Below are 15,581 nucleotides of genomic sequence, written 5' to 3'. Positions count from 1 at the left end.
CCTCCGGGCGTGGGATCCCTTCCCCTCGCCCAGCCTCCCCTCAGGGGCGCCGGTCCCATCCCGCCTCCGCTTCTCCTCCCTACTCGCTCTCCCTCAAGTCCTGCCTGGTTGCTGGTGTTCCTCCGGTCCCCTTAGGTGTCCGTGGTCCCCCACCAGTTCCTGGTAGGTGCCGTAGTTGTGCGGAGATTCCAGCTCCGCCCACCACAGACCACCTAAAGGAAAGGCCCATCAAGCCACAGCCCTGCTAAAAGCCTCCCTGACAGTAGTGTAGCTGGGCAGGGCTGCAGGCAGAAAGGTGGCCTCAGGGGAGAGGCTGGTTTTATTCTTGGCTGGAGGTGGAGAGAATGTTCTGGAAAGTTCATACTGACGGAAGGCGTTGTTAATCAGAGACCTCTCATTTATCTCAGGCCTTTGGTACATGTTTTTTTCTCTTTCTAAAATTTTCTTCCTTCCACTTATCATTTGACTCCTACCCTAAAGGAAGCCGTTCCTGACCCCCTACTCAGGACACTGCCACGGGCTGCAGTCCCTTACTCTGCTTCTCCTTAAAGCCCCTACCGCGTTTGAACTTATGTTTGTGTGGCTATTTAGTTAATTTCTATACATCCCACTAAACAGTGTACTCCTTCCAGAAGTGGAGTCTGTCTTTTCTCCCAGAGGAATCCCTACTCCCAGCATAGAGACTGATTTGTGAATGCACAGAATGCACTTAAAGAAAAAAAAAAAAAGTTAATTATTATGTAAAGTTATTCAAAGGGAGTCCAGATCCTAAAGCTCAGGTTCCCAAACACCCTGAGGCCAGGGAGTGTTTTGTTAAATATGCAGATTCTCATACTCCACCCAGGATTTCTAAATTAGAAACTCCTGAAGTGTAGTCTGCAAAGTGTTTATAAGAAAGCTCCCAGGCAGAATCTTTTTTGGATGAGAGTTGAGGACATGCTTCTTAGCAGATAAAATCTAGTCTCTGTGCACATTTGTTCCATTCAGGCATGCTCATCCTGTGCTCTCAGTGAGTCCTTCTCGCTTAAAATTCCAACCGTCACCCTCACCCACCTCACCTAGCATTCCGTATTTTTATCCGGAGAACTTGTCTGTCACCACCCACTAGTGTATAAACTCGTGAGGGCAGAGATTGTTGTCTGGGTTATTCCTGCCACACCCCCATTCCCTGAACAGCACCCGGCGCATAGTAGGCCCCCAATAAATGCTTGAATGAACAGTTGGCCCCATAGAACGGGTAAAATATTCAAGGCCCTACACCACTGGGGAAGGAGAGATGCTGAGCCACTGTAGCTAGAGATAATATTGACGTTCTTCTTTCATTTTTTTCCTTTTTCCTTTTGATTAGATGACACTTGAGAAATTAGGGCAGCCATCATGCTGTCTTTCCAAATGTTGTTGGGTCATGTCCACCTAATAGGCAATTTTGGTGGCTAATTTCCTGTCTGATCAGATTAATTGAATTGAGGTGGTGAGCACAAAATGCCTCTTTAGAGTACTCAAGACAACGCAGCAATTGATCCTCATCCAGTCTTCCTAACTTTTCTCTGATGAAGAGCTGTGTTTATTGTCTTGATATGTTGAAATAACTGGGAAGGATGGCTGAACTAGCAAAGCAAGTGGGAGGGGCTCGAAGGGAGGGGCTGCCTTTTTCCTCACTGGCGTTAGTGAAAACTCAGGGGTGAGCAATTAAAAGCTTTGGTTACCCATAGTGCCTACTGCCTACTTGATGTGAATTAGACCTTCCAGTCAGAGCAAATAAGTCCTGTGCATGGACTGGGTACCAAGCCCTGGGTTAGTGGGGTCCGTGGCAGACGGGGAAGAGAGAATAAGACATAGCAACTGCTCTTATGAATTTACAGATTAATGAAGCACTTTCAATTTTATGCTTTATGTCCTGTCTTGGGAAAAAAAAAATGAGGTGGCTTATAGTGAAGACCACAGGTTCATTATGACCACTTACGTAATCACAATAGAAGAAAACATGTATAAGGAAAGAAACCCATAAACCCTGAGTAGTCAGAGCAGGACTAGTTTACAAGATCCTAGAACAACAGGGTTGAACAGGCTGATAATGATTACTCAGTCTTCCCCATACTCTCAGACTGTTTCCTGAATCCCTGTGAGAGGTAATCCACTCTGTCCCATCCACCCTTTCCTGAGTAGCTCTTTTTGAAATATCTGTCAAGCCAAGATCTGTTTTCCACCCACTGATTCTAGCCCTACTGCTCTAGAGCCGCCCAGGAAATGCCCAGTCTTTCTACACCAAGTCCATCACTGAGTACTTTGAGGATGTCCTCATCTTCCCTCTGTGTTCTCCCCACCAGCGCCTGGGGTGTTTCCTCATATGACTTGCAAGCATCTTGAGCCTGTGATTGTCCCTCAGGTACCTTTTGAGTTTCCAGAGGTAGCACAGTACCTGTTGCAGAGTAGGTGCTCAGTAAACATCAGATGGACAGATGCCGCAGTACCCTTATTACAGGAACTCCCTCTCACTTTGCAGAGGGAATGCATGGTATTCGATTGGGGGTTTTCTTGCTCATGGTTCTGACCTTGCATGTGGATGGGAGCTCATCTAATTCACAAATATGTTTTAGTCGTCAAGTGGAAGGTTGAACAAAGCCTGCCTGAAGGTCATAAGATGAGGGTCTTTCTCAAAGTATGGAGAGTTTGTTTAAAATATAGATGCCTAAGCTGACTTACTGATTAAGGAATTCTATCTGTGGGGCCCAGTGAATCTGCATTCTAACAAGACCATGTGTACAATACAGTTTGGGAATCTTTTTAAAGGCTTAAAAAGGGGAAGCGTTTCTTAAAATGTCCCTGGGAATTCCTGAGACTTTTTCTAGGGGTTCACAAGGTCAAAACTATCTTCATAGTAACACCAAGATGCTCTTTGCCTTTGTCACTCTCATCTCTCACAAATGTACCATAGAATTTTCCAGAGGCTAGCTGGTGGGTACTTTTGCAATAGGCTGAATGCAGAAGCAGCTAAGAGAATCCAGCTGTCTCCCAGCAGTCCAGACATCAAAGCCAGGCAGAGTGCCATCCTTCTTACTACATTTTCTTTTGTTTAGGAAAATATAGTTATTTTTTTCATTAAAAAAGTGTTACGTTAACAAGTTATGGGTTTATTACTTTAAGTGGATTAATGAATACATAGTCTTAGGTTCACAGTTTGAATTTCTAATATGTAAATGTTGATAAGCTATAACTCACACAAACAAAAGGCCTTTGGGATCCTCATTTTTAAGAGCATGAGGGATCTTGAGACCAAAAAGTTTGACAACTGCTGCTACCAAGAAACAGACTAAATTTGTTTAAAAAAAAATTTCTCTATCTTTACTCAGCTATATCAAATTGTTGATCCATATCCGTTCAATTTGTATAAAATTATGATTTCTATTGGTATAAGTTCTGATACTTTCCCTTCTCCAAGGAGGCTGAGGTGTTTTGCAGTAGTGCAGCATAGAAAGGAATCTGCCACCAGATTTTTTTTCCTTGCTTAGAAAAAATATTTCATAATATTCCCCCAGACTTCCTCAAAATTCAGCAAATTTGAAGTCATCCAATTTTATGTTACATGTATGGGGGAACAAAACCTCGATAGATGAAAAAATGTAAAACATCGGGGATTTAGCTTTGAGATTTTATGAGATCACATATCTATCTGGCTCCCTGTCTCTCTCATTCCCAAGCCTAAATCAGAACCAGCCCGAAGCCGTCTTATGATTTCCTTCTTGTCCTTCCCCATCCACCATGCGCCCCTTGAGCCAAAGGCATCTTCTAAGCAAAAGACTTAGCCTCCTAGAATAGCGCTTCCAAAGTGGGGAGACAGCGGTGCAGGGATAAATGGTTAGTAACTGGCTCGGAGCAGGCGGAAAGCAAAGCCCCGAGCTGTAGCATTTGCCACTCCCCATAGTATAAGTGTTCTTGGTGTCACAGTGTTGGGAAGTGAGGCACCCAACAGGCTCTGGAAGAAGGAGCAGGAAGCTCCTGCCACCAAAGGCTCTACTCCTGGATCTGGCAAAGCCGGCGAATGTGGCGTTTTCCAGGGTAGTCTTCATATGCGAGCAGAGGAGAAAAGAGTACAGATGCAGGAAAACACATTAGAGGCCTGAGGACTCTCCTTGAGGACCTCTGTTTCTCATTCCCTTAAGAACTTGCACCTATAGTAAGAGATGCTGCCAAGAAGGGAGACCGAGACCAGGATTGAGGCCTGGATGCCAGGAGAGGGGTGTGGACCAGATGTTGCGCCCCAGTTTCTTCATCAATCTTATCAGAATAACAGCTAGCACGCTGGGCCACTGTGAAGACTAGACATAAATGCAGAAAGCCCACGGCACTCTGTCTGGCTCATAGTATGGTAAAGTCCTTTTTATTTTTATTTTATATTGTAATGGATGCTTTTCTTGACAGAATGAATCAACTCATTCTGAATTCAGGTTCTGACTACTTTTGTGCAGGTTCATCTCATTTTAGCATTTTTTTTCCTTCACATCATTAGATTTGAATTGAATATTTAGTCACAGGAAATTGCTTTAAGTTCTCTGGGAGTCCAGAGGTAAGACTTCTATATAACAGATACAAACGGGTCTAATGTCAAGACTAGATTTATTCTAATTAAATCATTGTAAGCCACATATTTTTGTAGCTCTGAGGTAGAAGAGAAAGTAAATACGCCATCTCTGAGGATTTGTTGGTGGGGATTTACATGCCTCCCTTCCACTGTTGAGTTTGAATTTAAAATATTCCCAGTGCCAAGAGGCTCCTGGATGAACATTACAAAATAATTGTTTTAAAATTCTATTAGGGGAAAACCACAGCACAATAGCTGAACTGCAAATGCCAGAGGTTAGGGAGAACGTAAACATCATTCAAACACCACACATAGCTGCCACATTCTGGAGATCATTGCTGAAAACTGGTATTAAATCTCACCTTAAAGTTCAGGGGCAATTTACCCATTCTTAATAATGGATCTAAATTACCCTGGAAGGAGCTGGCTATTCAAATATATGGGGTTGGGACAATTGTCTCTACATCTAGGAAAAACATCATCAGCTTCCTACCTGACAACATATAGCAATATGCACTTTTAGATGGATATGAGATCTAAAAATGAAAAAAAAAAAAGTAAAATATACCAAAAGATAATACAGGAGATGCTAAAAATATAATCTTGGACTAGGGAAGGACTCCCAAAGCAATGCTCCAACCCCAGAAACTATAAATGAAAATATATAAGCAACTAAAACTCCTGTGTATTTGGGAGACCATAAGGTTACAAGACAAATGACAAAATGACAGGAAAATTTTGCAACATATATAACAGACAGCTACTGTCCTTAATATAAAAAGAGCTCCTGTAAATCAATAAGAAAGTGACAAGTAACATGGAAGAAAATTTGGCAGACAAATAAATTACCCCAGTGCCCTGAGAGAGTAAGTCTTTCCTTCCAGCCAACCGGGAGAATTACAGGGGCTTCTCACTGCCTTGTTAGCCCTCAGTCAGGGCTGCTGATGGATGGATTTTCTTCAAAGCACATTATGTTACTGTCCATGGCCTCAGTGTTGACAGGCCAACATGAAACCTCATAAACTTGGCATTCAACTAAATGAGATAATTAATTCTGCTAGCACAGTTACAGCTATGGTAAGCTCCCCATGAGTTCAAGTTCTTCACCCTTTATTCATAGGATCGTTGAGAGGATTGAATGAGAGACTGTGTGTTCAGAGACAGGAAAGGTCCCCGGACACAGTGGGGCTACTCAGTAAATGTTAGTCCCCTTCCCTAAGGCCCTCCTTCATCCAGACCTCATCAGGGGTCCTCCACCCCGGCTGCATGTTTGGATCACCTGCCGAGCTACTGGACAACACCACTGCCCAGACTCCACCCCAGACCAGCTGAATCTGAACCTTTGCTTGTGCAGCCCTGTGCATTTAGAGGGGTTCCACAGGAGATTCTAACGTGCAGCCAGAGGAGACGCTCTACCTTAACACACTTCGGAATTTTCACTGTGGTTTAATTTATCCTTGAGGTTCCTTCTCCATCCCACCTTGCCATTATCTGCCTCTTTGCCTATTGAAGTCTTAGTTTCAGTTGGAAATAATCTCTTCCTCTCTGAACTCCTATAGCATCTGCATCCATCCCATGCACGTGCCTTTTAATCATCTTTTGTTGTGATAACATATACTTGTGAATTACCTTCCTGTCTAAAATTGTGAGCTCCTGGAGGCCAAGGATCTTATTTTACTCATTACTGTATCTATGTGATGTCTGCTTCAGCACAGGACAAACATAAGTCCTCCCAAACTATTGACTGGATAACTGAATGTAAGTGAGTGAGGACAGACACGTGTCTTTACCCAAGCTTAGGACCAGTCACCGTGCTCCCTGGGATCTGAAACCAAGCCCCTGTCGTCCTTAGGTTATCACGTGTTCCTCTTCTTAGAGACAGCCTTATCAGCCAACTCAGCTGACACTTGTCAAAGAGTGTGAATTTACGGTCAGTCATGGAGTTGTTGTCCCATGTGTAGTTGAGCCAGATTCACTGTAGTTCTGGGATCTTTGTAAAACGCTCACTGTTGGCTTCTCATTTTGGATTCTCAGTCCTGAACAAAGAGATCACCTAGGGGGAGGAGACTTAAGCAGTCAAAAGCAGGGGTTGGTTCTAGATAGTGCTGGAGTCACTAGCTGTTTGACTTTGGGCAAGTTGCCACTTAGACCTCAGTCTCCCCATCTGCACAACGGAATAGAATGCTATTGCCTGCCTCACAGGTAAGAATACAATGAGACCGTTCACATTAATATATTTATCATACTACCAGGAACATCATGAACACTCAGAAAAATGACGGCCTGCAGGAAATAAAAGCATGGTTAAGATTAAAGATTCAGAACACTCTGAAGAAAATTGGAAGAGAATTTTTTAGTGGAAGGAGGTCAGGAACTAACATTTCCTGACCCAGCCATGTTCCAGGCTGAGACCGTCTCTGGTTAATTTAGTGCTGGAAAAATGGCAAATGTTTTAAATATATAATATATAACAACATAACATAATGTAAAAATGTAATGAGTATGATTAACATAATAAATAGTACACTTAATATATAATGGATACAAAATAATTAGTATATGATTAATCTAACATAAAATAATACAGTATAATATACTGTTACATAATATAATATGTACATGCCTTTTTTTAACCCTTTTCAGACTATGCTGAAGAAAACAAAGGCCAGAGTTTGGTAGTAAAATAATTTTGGTAATAAAGTGAGGAAGCCAGATAGGTTCTGTTGAGCTGGTTGCAGCTGTTTGGTGATTGTATTTTAATTATAAAAGATCTGGCGGGCTTCCCCACACACTCTCCCCACACAAATGTTAGCTCCGGCTCAGAGGCCTTCTTTCTACACCCAGTTATTCTCACACGTGATTTCTCCCCCCTTTGTTTTTTGTTTGACTTTGGAACACCTCCTTAACCTTTAGAGGAAGTACGTTTTGTCTGGGGGACCAGGATATTCATGTGATCCTATCTGTAGACTCTTGGCAAGAGAAAAAAAGTCTGTATTAATGTGTAAAGTCCTACATAAAATGAAGACAAAATCCCATGGAAAAAAAAGTTATATGGTTTTATCTGTGTTCATTATTCTCTGACCTGATCCCGGTCACTTTCTCATTGGTGCTTTTTCTTTTTTTTTTTTTTAGTTGTTTTGTTTGTTTGTTTTTTTATACTGCAGGTTCTTATTAGGCATCAATTTTATACACATCAGTGTATACATGTCAATCCCAATCGCCCAATTCAGCACACCACCATCCCCACCCCACCGCAGTTTTCATTGGTGCTTTTAATTAGGTCTGTCCATCAGAAGTGCAATCTTGAGAAAGTAATAATGCTGTTGTTTTAGAGACTGCATGACTGAGCTGACAGTTCTATGTTTCATTTGGGGATGGGGGTCTACCTTAGTGCTTCATTAAATAACTGAAGTAACTGGATTCTAGAATATGTTCTAGGTCTGTCGGCAAATTTAATGACCATATTTGCATTAAAATATCCAATGACGTATTGAAAAAAATTTAACACCGTTCATTGCTGCCCGGCATCGGAGGACACTGGGAAGAGGCCGACCAAGAAGTGTGGGAAGGCTGGAGGGCCCCTCCCCCTGAGTTACCCCCTTTCTGCCGCGGGCTTCAGAGGAGCCAAGAGCTGTTGCATAAGAGCTCTCCAGCTCAGCCACCTTCGCCTTGACTCGAGTCTGAGTCCAGTTGCCTCTCCCCATTCCCAGTGTTGGAAACATGAACTGGATGCCAGCTGACCACTCACGCAGACACTAGTAGCAGTTTCCCCTCAGTCCAGGACCTGGGTGAGCCTCCATTCTTCCCCGTCAGCCCCAGGGGACCCTCCCGAGATGCTGTCAGTTACTTACCATGCTAGGGTTGTTTTTTCTTTGACAAATACCTTTTCCATATTTGTGGGCAAACCCAAAGAGTCCTGTCTTCACAGCTTCTGCCATCCCATATGGTGTCTTTGTGCAGATATAATAACGGGCCCTCTCTGGGTATAGGCAACCTCGTAGGTGTCTGTTGTCTAATTTTAAAATATATTCTTTTCTTGTGGGTGGACTCAGGTTGGTGGGCTGGATTTTCAGTCCCCTTGGTATATCTATCCTCTTGTGTATGTTACAACCTCTAAAACTATAGATGGTTACCCCTGAGGACACCCCTCCTTCCCTTCATCTAGGAGGTTCTTGTTCTCCAATTTAGGGTCACCTACATGAGATAGAGCTTCCAGGTTATGCTGGGAGTCTAAGGTACATGTGTGAAAAAGCCATTAGTGCTTGCAAGCCCACAGATTACTTTATATGTCATGCTTATTCAGCAAAAATCAGTGGCGCACTCAGGAAGCCCAGCACAGAGAAAGACCCCAAAATGGCTGGGATGAAATCAGAGATTTCCCACAGAGCATAGTAATTTCCAGAGGAGCCCAGATTAAGATGAAATGAATGAGACCATTGAGATACTCGTCTCGGGGGCCCAAATCTTCAATCATCAAGAAAAATATTTTAATGCAACATTTTAAAAACTCAAAATTAACACACACAAAAAATCCATGATGAAGAAAGTATCAAAAATTTAAAGACAGATCAAAATGAATGCAGAAAATCCATAACGAGCAAAAGATCAGAATTTTACATAAAGGCAGCATCAGGATTGCTGATTTTTCCTTTTAGCCTCAGGCTCCGATATGGTTCACCTTGGCACCATGACTGATCCTGTCTTTATTTAAAACTTTGAGGGTTTGTTCATCATGGATTTTCTGCATTCACTTTGAATTCGTAAAATGTTACATTAAAATATTATTTGTCTTCATGGCTGGTGTTTCCGTTGTCATGGAAAGCAGGTTCCGTACTCCCCTCAGCCTAGTCCAGTCCTGATCACTCACTGCCGGTTGGTCCCCATTGTTGAGGGCTGCCGGGGACACTGTGCTAGGAATTGAGCATTGCACCCGCTCCTTTTAATTCCTAACAGCCATGCGATGTGAGGTCTCTTATTAACAGAAGAGCAGACAAGGTCCACACTAGGTGGAGGAGGGAAGCAAATTAGGTCTAAAGCCCATTGCATTGGCAACGTTTAGTAACAAGGGAAAGGAAGACACGGAGGAAGCAAGAGCAGGTGCAGAGGCACAGGAGCGAGGCAACGGAAGGCAGCTCCCTTAGCTGCTTGGAAGCCGCCCCACCCCCAGCTGAAGGGGTCCCACACAGCCAGCTGTGCACACAGGGCCTCCTGAAGGTGACATTTCCCACAGCAGAGCGTTACCAAGAAGAAAGCGTGCATCCGGGACTGTGTAAGGAAGCTGATTACTTAACCTTTTCCCAAAAAGTCGTCGACAGATATGGCATATCCCCAAACGAATTATTTTTCCTTTCATAAAACTCAAGTGGACACATCTCCATTTCTCTGCAAGAAGAACAGCTGCCGCACAGTCACTCGATATGCAAGGTCTGAATGGAAATTAATGCTGTTGATGAAACCGGCGGTCTACAACATTAAAGGATTTTGGACTGAAAAGGCAATGGCATTTGCATCCGTTTGAACATCCAGGCAGTTTGCATGATGGAGATGTCAGTTGTACTTTAGGAGAAAAATCAACCTACCTGGGCTCCCATTAACTCCGCCTGCTAGATACAGCTCCCTGGCAGGGATGGAACACCACCGTGCTTTGCCCTTTTGAAAGAGAAAAATATGAAACTCCTACATTCAAGTGAGTCTTCAGTGAAACAAGAGTGAGACCCATCATGAGCTGGTGCCTACTCCCCCATCTGCAAGAACCAACACGGCAAATTTCTGCTGGAGTCCAGGACCAGGAAGACTTGCTGTCTGTATATAAATGTGCATTAATTTGGTTGTCAGGAAATGAACAGTACATAACCCAACCTTGGACCCTGTTGGCCTCTACTGCTAGAAATCCTAACATCAACTCCAGGACCCAATTATATTAATCTCATTATTTTTTGGTGTCTGCTAACAGCTTCTCCTTGGGCTTCTATTTAGAGCAATGTGTATCAGCTGTGGGCACACATCAAAACCATGTGGTGTGCTTTTTAAAAATGCAGATGCTGGAGCCCTATTCTAGTGTTAGACCCAGATATGGATATTTTTTCATTTACATTTTCAAAGACTGCTTTGTCAACCCAGTGGAAAGACAATCCAGGGTAGACTATTAGATTTATTTCCAAAGGGGCAAAGAAAGGTTTTATGGTGGCCCCACACTGTTTGATGTAACTGAAAATAAAACTAGCCTTGACTACTCACAACTCAAAACCAGTGGAGGTTATGGCAAGGGAAAGGTGGATAATTCAACTCCAACTTATTTTTACCTGAATTTAGGCCAAATGGGACTTCTACCTGAATTATTCAGAAAAATGCTCTGAGTTGCCCCTCAGTACATCTGGTACAGCTGGTCCCGTGTATATTCAAAAAGTGTTTTCTATGATTATTTTCGACGTAGCTAATGTCACCTTGGCCAGATCAAAGTTCCCCACAGTTATTTTTTAATATACAAATTTATCACATCCCTTTTAATCATACTTGCTCTCAGTGGATATGAGTGATTGAATTCATCTATACGGCAGAGTTAACTTACAATGTCCTCCAGGTATTTTTCACTGCTGGCTTATGTCACCACCTTTGTTTACATTTAGTTCAGAAAGTACAAATTTAAGAAGTGGCAGGTTGTAACTAGACATAAGATCAATGCAGTGAGTTTCCGTTTAAGCTTTAACAATTCAGTAGCTGTCAACTGAAGCGTGAATGCAGACATCAGTAAATCCCAGTTAAAATACTCCAGTCGTAATCACAACAGGAGTTAGTGGTATTTTCTCCTCCACCCAATGAAGCTCATAGAAGTAGCTTCATTAACATCTCATTTCTGGTTTTGTTCTGATTTTCTTCTCATTTTACCCCACTCTGGGATTCTCTGTCCTCTATCACGGGGTCACTTTTCACATGGAGCTTTTTTAGAGCTGATGTCTTTCTGTTTATTCCTGCTGTCCGAGAACCCTCAGTCTCTCCCCCTGCAATTGCTTGGAGTGTGGCATTAAAGTGAGCAGCTCTCGGCCATAATGACATCAAGTTCAGCTCTATCTTTGTCTTGCCACCTCTATTTCTGTTCTGAGCAAGTCTGCCCAATTCAAAACTCAAGAGCTCTCCTGAATAAGGCCTATCAACTATCCTCACCAAGTTGGCAATTTCTTTTGGATGATAAAACATGATTATGAATATTTGAATATTTGAATTGAAATCATTGGGACGCTCATTAAAAAAAAAAAAAAAACCACTGTCAATTAGTATTGCATTTCTGTGAATTCCCTCAGGGCATATTCAGAAAATCAGTATTGTAAAAGCTTGAACAGTTACATTAGTTTAGCTTGATTGTACACTGATTCTTTTTTATTTATACTTACATGGAATAATACATAAATAAGAATTGAGTAATTTTTTTTTTTAACAAAACAAATGAGTTTGCTTTTACAATTCCTGTTGGGTAATTAGGTCCCAATCCTTGATGCCGTGGGTTTTGGTATTGAATAGACGATTGAATCTATAATTAAACACGTCCCTTGGACTGAAGTTACTAAGCAGGTACTTGGGTCAATTACAGAACAACAATGAACATTGCATCAGGTGTTATCACAACAGTAATTACTGTGCAATATTATATTCTATTTTAAAACACTTTTTAAAGAATGGGTTATCAGTAATGGAAAATGCATTGAGCTTTTATGACAGATTTTTGCACTACATTATTTCTGATAAGGACATAATCCTCTGATAAGAGGTCAGAGACCTACCTTGCTGTGTAAAATTAATAACTTCATCAAGTTATTTTTAGCAGCAAATATTTATTAAATGCTTACTGTGTTAGGGACTGAAGATACAAAGACATGTGATCTGACCCATGCCTTCTGGGGCTCACGCTCTAATTTGGGAGCTACAGCGTGTGCAGAGAAAGGGGGATGTGGCAGCCTTGCCATTTGAAAAAGGAGCTCAAAGTCCCAGACAAGGCCACAAGACCTCACCATGCCAGCAGTCCTCTTCTTTGTAGACGTAGAAGCCTGATTTGGTGTCTACATCCAGAGATGATTTGTATCTTGGACATGGACTTTTACTAATTAAACTCATGAGAGATGTAAGCCAGAATGCAAATGTATTCATTTATAGTGAGAAACCAAAGATTAGCTGGCTTCTGTTGATAGACAACTTTTTTTTTTTTAAGATTTTTTTTTTTTTTTTTAATAATTGAAGACACTCTTTTATTCGTTATTTATTTATTTATTTATTTATGGCTGTGTTGGGTCTTCGTTTCTGTGATCTGCTAGTGATGTCTGCCAAAGAGGGAAGTGGAGGATGTGGTAGCGGAAACCTCAGGCATTTACCGTCCAGGCTGCGTGTTGGCAGTTCTCAGTGAGCACTACACACACACCCCTGATGGGATGGATCCCTGTCATCTAGGTAGGGCACACAGTTTTCAAGACAGAGGTAATAGTTTTGTAGTGAAATATACTCTCACCAGTCTTCCTATAATTTGAATATTCTGCAACGTATTACAGCTAAGTCTAATAGCAGACTGCATCTAGACCCAATAGCACGTAAACGTACACTCCCTTACGGGGAAAGGGGACTTTGTGTTTCCATCATGATGGAACCCAGTTTTGTGATGGTTTGGAACATTCCATACATTGAGAAAAATTGCTGGAGAAAGTGGGGAGCCACTGGAAACTTCCTAAATAAAGAAATGATGAAATCAGATATGTGTTTTGGAAATAGATCTGAGGCAGACAGAATGAAGGCGAGAGGGATGCCTGCCTGGTGGGCTGTGGATCTGTTTTCACTGCAGCAGTACTGACAGGAGGTAAGGGGGGAAATGCGTGCGTAAGAACGGAGATCTGAGGGGAGGGGATGAATGTAAGAAACGTGTTCTCAAGTAGCTCTAACTTACCTCCCCTGCGCCAGGACGTTGTTTTTCCTTGAACACTTTTTTTTTTTTTTAGTTTATTTATTTTAGGCTGTGTTGGGTCTCTGTTGCTGCGCACGGGCAAGCGGGGGCTACTCTTCGTTGCGGTGCGTGGGCTTCTCATTGCGGTGGCTTCTCTTGTTGCGGAGCATGGGCTCTAGGCACGCGAGCTTCAGTAGTTGTGGCACACGGGCTCAGTAGTTGTGGCTCGCGGGCTCTAGAGCACAGGTCAGTAGTTGTGGCGCACGGGCTTATTTGCTCCGCGGCATGTGGGATCTTCCCGGACCAGGGCTCGAACCCGTGTTTCCTGCATTGGCAGGCGGATTCTTAACCACTGCACCGCCAGGGAAGCCCGTCCTTGAACACTTTTTGAATGCCTACTATATGCCAGGTACTGTTCTCAGTGGTTTTTGAAGTCAGATGCCTTTGCCAACATGTTGGAGAGAGCTCTTGATATAGTACAGTATATGCCGGGCTTTCAGTCAAATAGAACTTGACATACTTCAACCAGTCAAGGATATTTCAATGTCAAATAGGGCTTTGGTGTGAATCCTTGTGAGTCTTGCCTTCTGCACAGTGCCCAGCACATAAATGCTTAATGTATCCCGTGGTGGATAAATGGACAGGTAACCAAAGGAATGGAGTAAATAGACTAATAGAAGGACATTGAAGCTCAACTTTTATATGCCTGAAACTATTTCAGAGTGAGCTCTAGACTCTTCTTGAGGAAGCATATTTCTGTATTCCAGTCTGTGCAGTTGTTGAAAATAAGAAAAAAGGTGGAAGACACCAATACAGATAAAAGTATTATTTATCTTAGAATGTAACAAAGCCAACAAGAATGATAGCTTCTGAAAGTAGTATTCTTCCATATGTAGCCCTTAGATAGTAGGTACCTAAATTTCTGGAGTGCATGTGTGAAAGCATGGATTCCTGGGCCCTGCCCCACACCTGCAAAGTTAACCCTTCACAGAGGGAAAGAGAACTTTGAACAAGCTCCTCAACTCATTCTGTTGTGCTGAAAACATAGCGATAATCACTATTCTAGAGTTAGAGCCAAGCTTTTTGAGGACTTGAAAACCCCAGGAAGTAAGGATCTGTTATGGAAGCAGCTAGTATGAGCTGGTGGATCTCCTTTGAAAACCTTTTAAAACATCAGGGACACTGATCTCTCTTGCTTAACCTTTGAATCAGAAGGACCTAAGGTTCAGGGGCCCAGATGGCCCCAGCATGAAACCCCTCAACACACCAGCCTCACTGACTATTGCATGAGAATGTCCCAGCTCCAGGATCCTTAAGTAAGAAGAGCCAAGGGGATTTTCACTCTACACAATGTGATGTCTTTTCCAATAGTAGTATTAACAGGAAAGTGTTATCTTTAGGGCATCTTCCTTGTTTTATGTATTTAGCAATAAATTTATATAACCTTTACTGCTTCTGAGTGTAAACGTAGTGCATGTTTGTAGTTTAAAAAAATTAGAAAATCCTAAAAAGCATAAAAAGAGTAAAAATTACCCATAGTCTCACCAGAAAAAGATAAGCACTCTCAGTATATCTCCTTCCAGACTTTTTAGTATGTGAATACACATAAACTTTTACCAAAATGGAATCACTGTTTTGCAACCTGTTATATCCAGTCTGAATGGAGGTGATATCTTTCTAAGTCATGTATATCATCATTTTTTAATGACTGCAGAGTATACCACAGTGTGGATGTTCCTCTTTATTTTATTATTTCCTTATTTTTGATGTTTGAGTTCTTTAAGTTTCCATTTTAGGCTGTGGGGAAAACAAGATGAAATTACAGAACATTGTAAGGGAAGGTACATAAAGATGGAACTGCCCTATTGTAAACTGCCTGGCTCATGTCATAGCCCAGAAGACATAGACTTCCCTGGTTGCTGTGCCTAAACTCTTGCTATTTTCATTTTTTATAGGAGGATCCCCCATATTCCCCCCAGGTCCCCGTCACTCACCTGCTTTTCCCTGGCATGTCATTCAGCTTCACCAGAGATTATCTTGCTTCACTTAATTAGTCATCATTCATTGCACAAACATTTATCA

At 42.2% G+C, this 15,581-nt stretch overlaps 1 protein-coding gene across 1 annotated transcript in view; it reads left to right on the top strand.

The window, feature by feature from the left end:
- The window catches only part of CDH13 (cadherin 13), a 647,236-nt gene that overhangs the window by 211,972 nt on the left and 419,683 nt on the right, over positions 1-15,581 (top strand). The window lies entirely within an intron of this gene.

The sequence above is a fragment of the Balaenoptera borealis genome (genome assembly GCF_965194805.1).
Source record: "Balaenoptera borealis genome assembly, chromosome: 19".
NCBI classification, from domain to species: domain Eukaryota; kingdom Metazoa; phylum Chordata; class Mammalia; order Artiodactyla; family Balaenopteridae; genus Balaenoptera; species Balaenoptera borealis.
The sequence above is the reverse complement of the archived record's forward strand: the minus strand, read 5'-3'. Positions and strand labels throughout refer to the sequence as shown.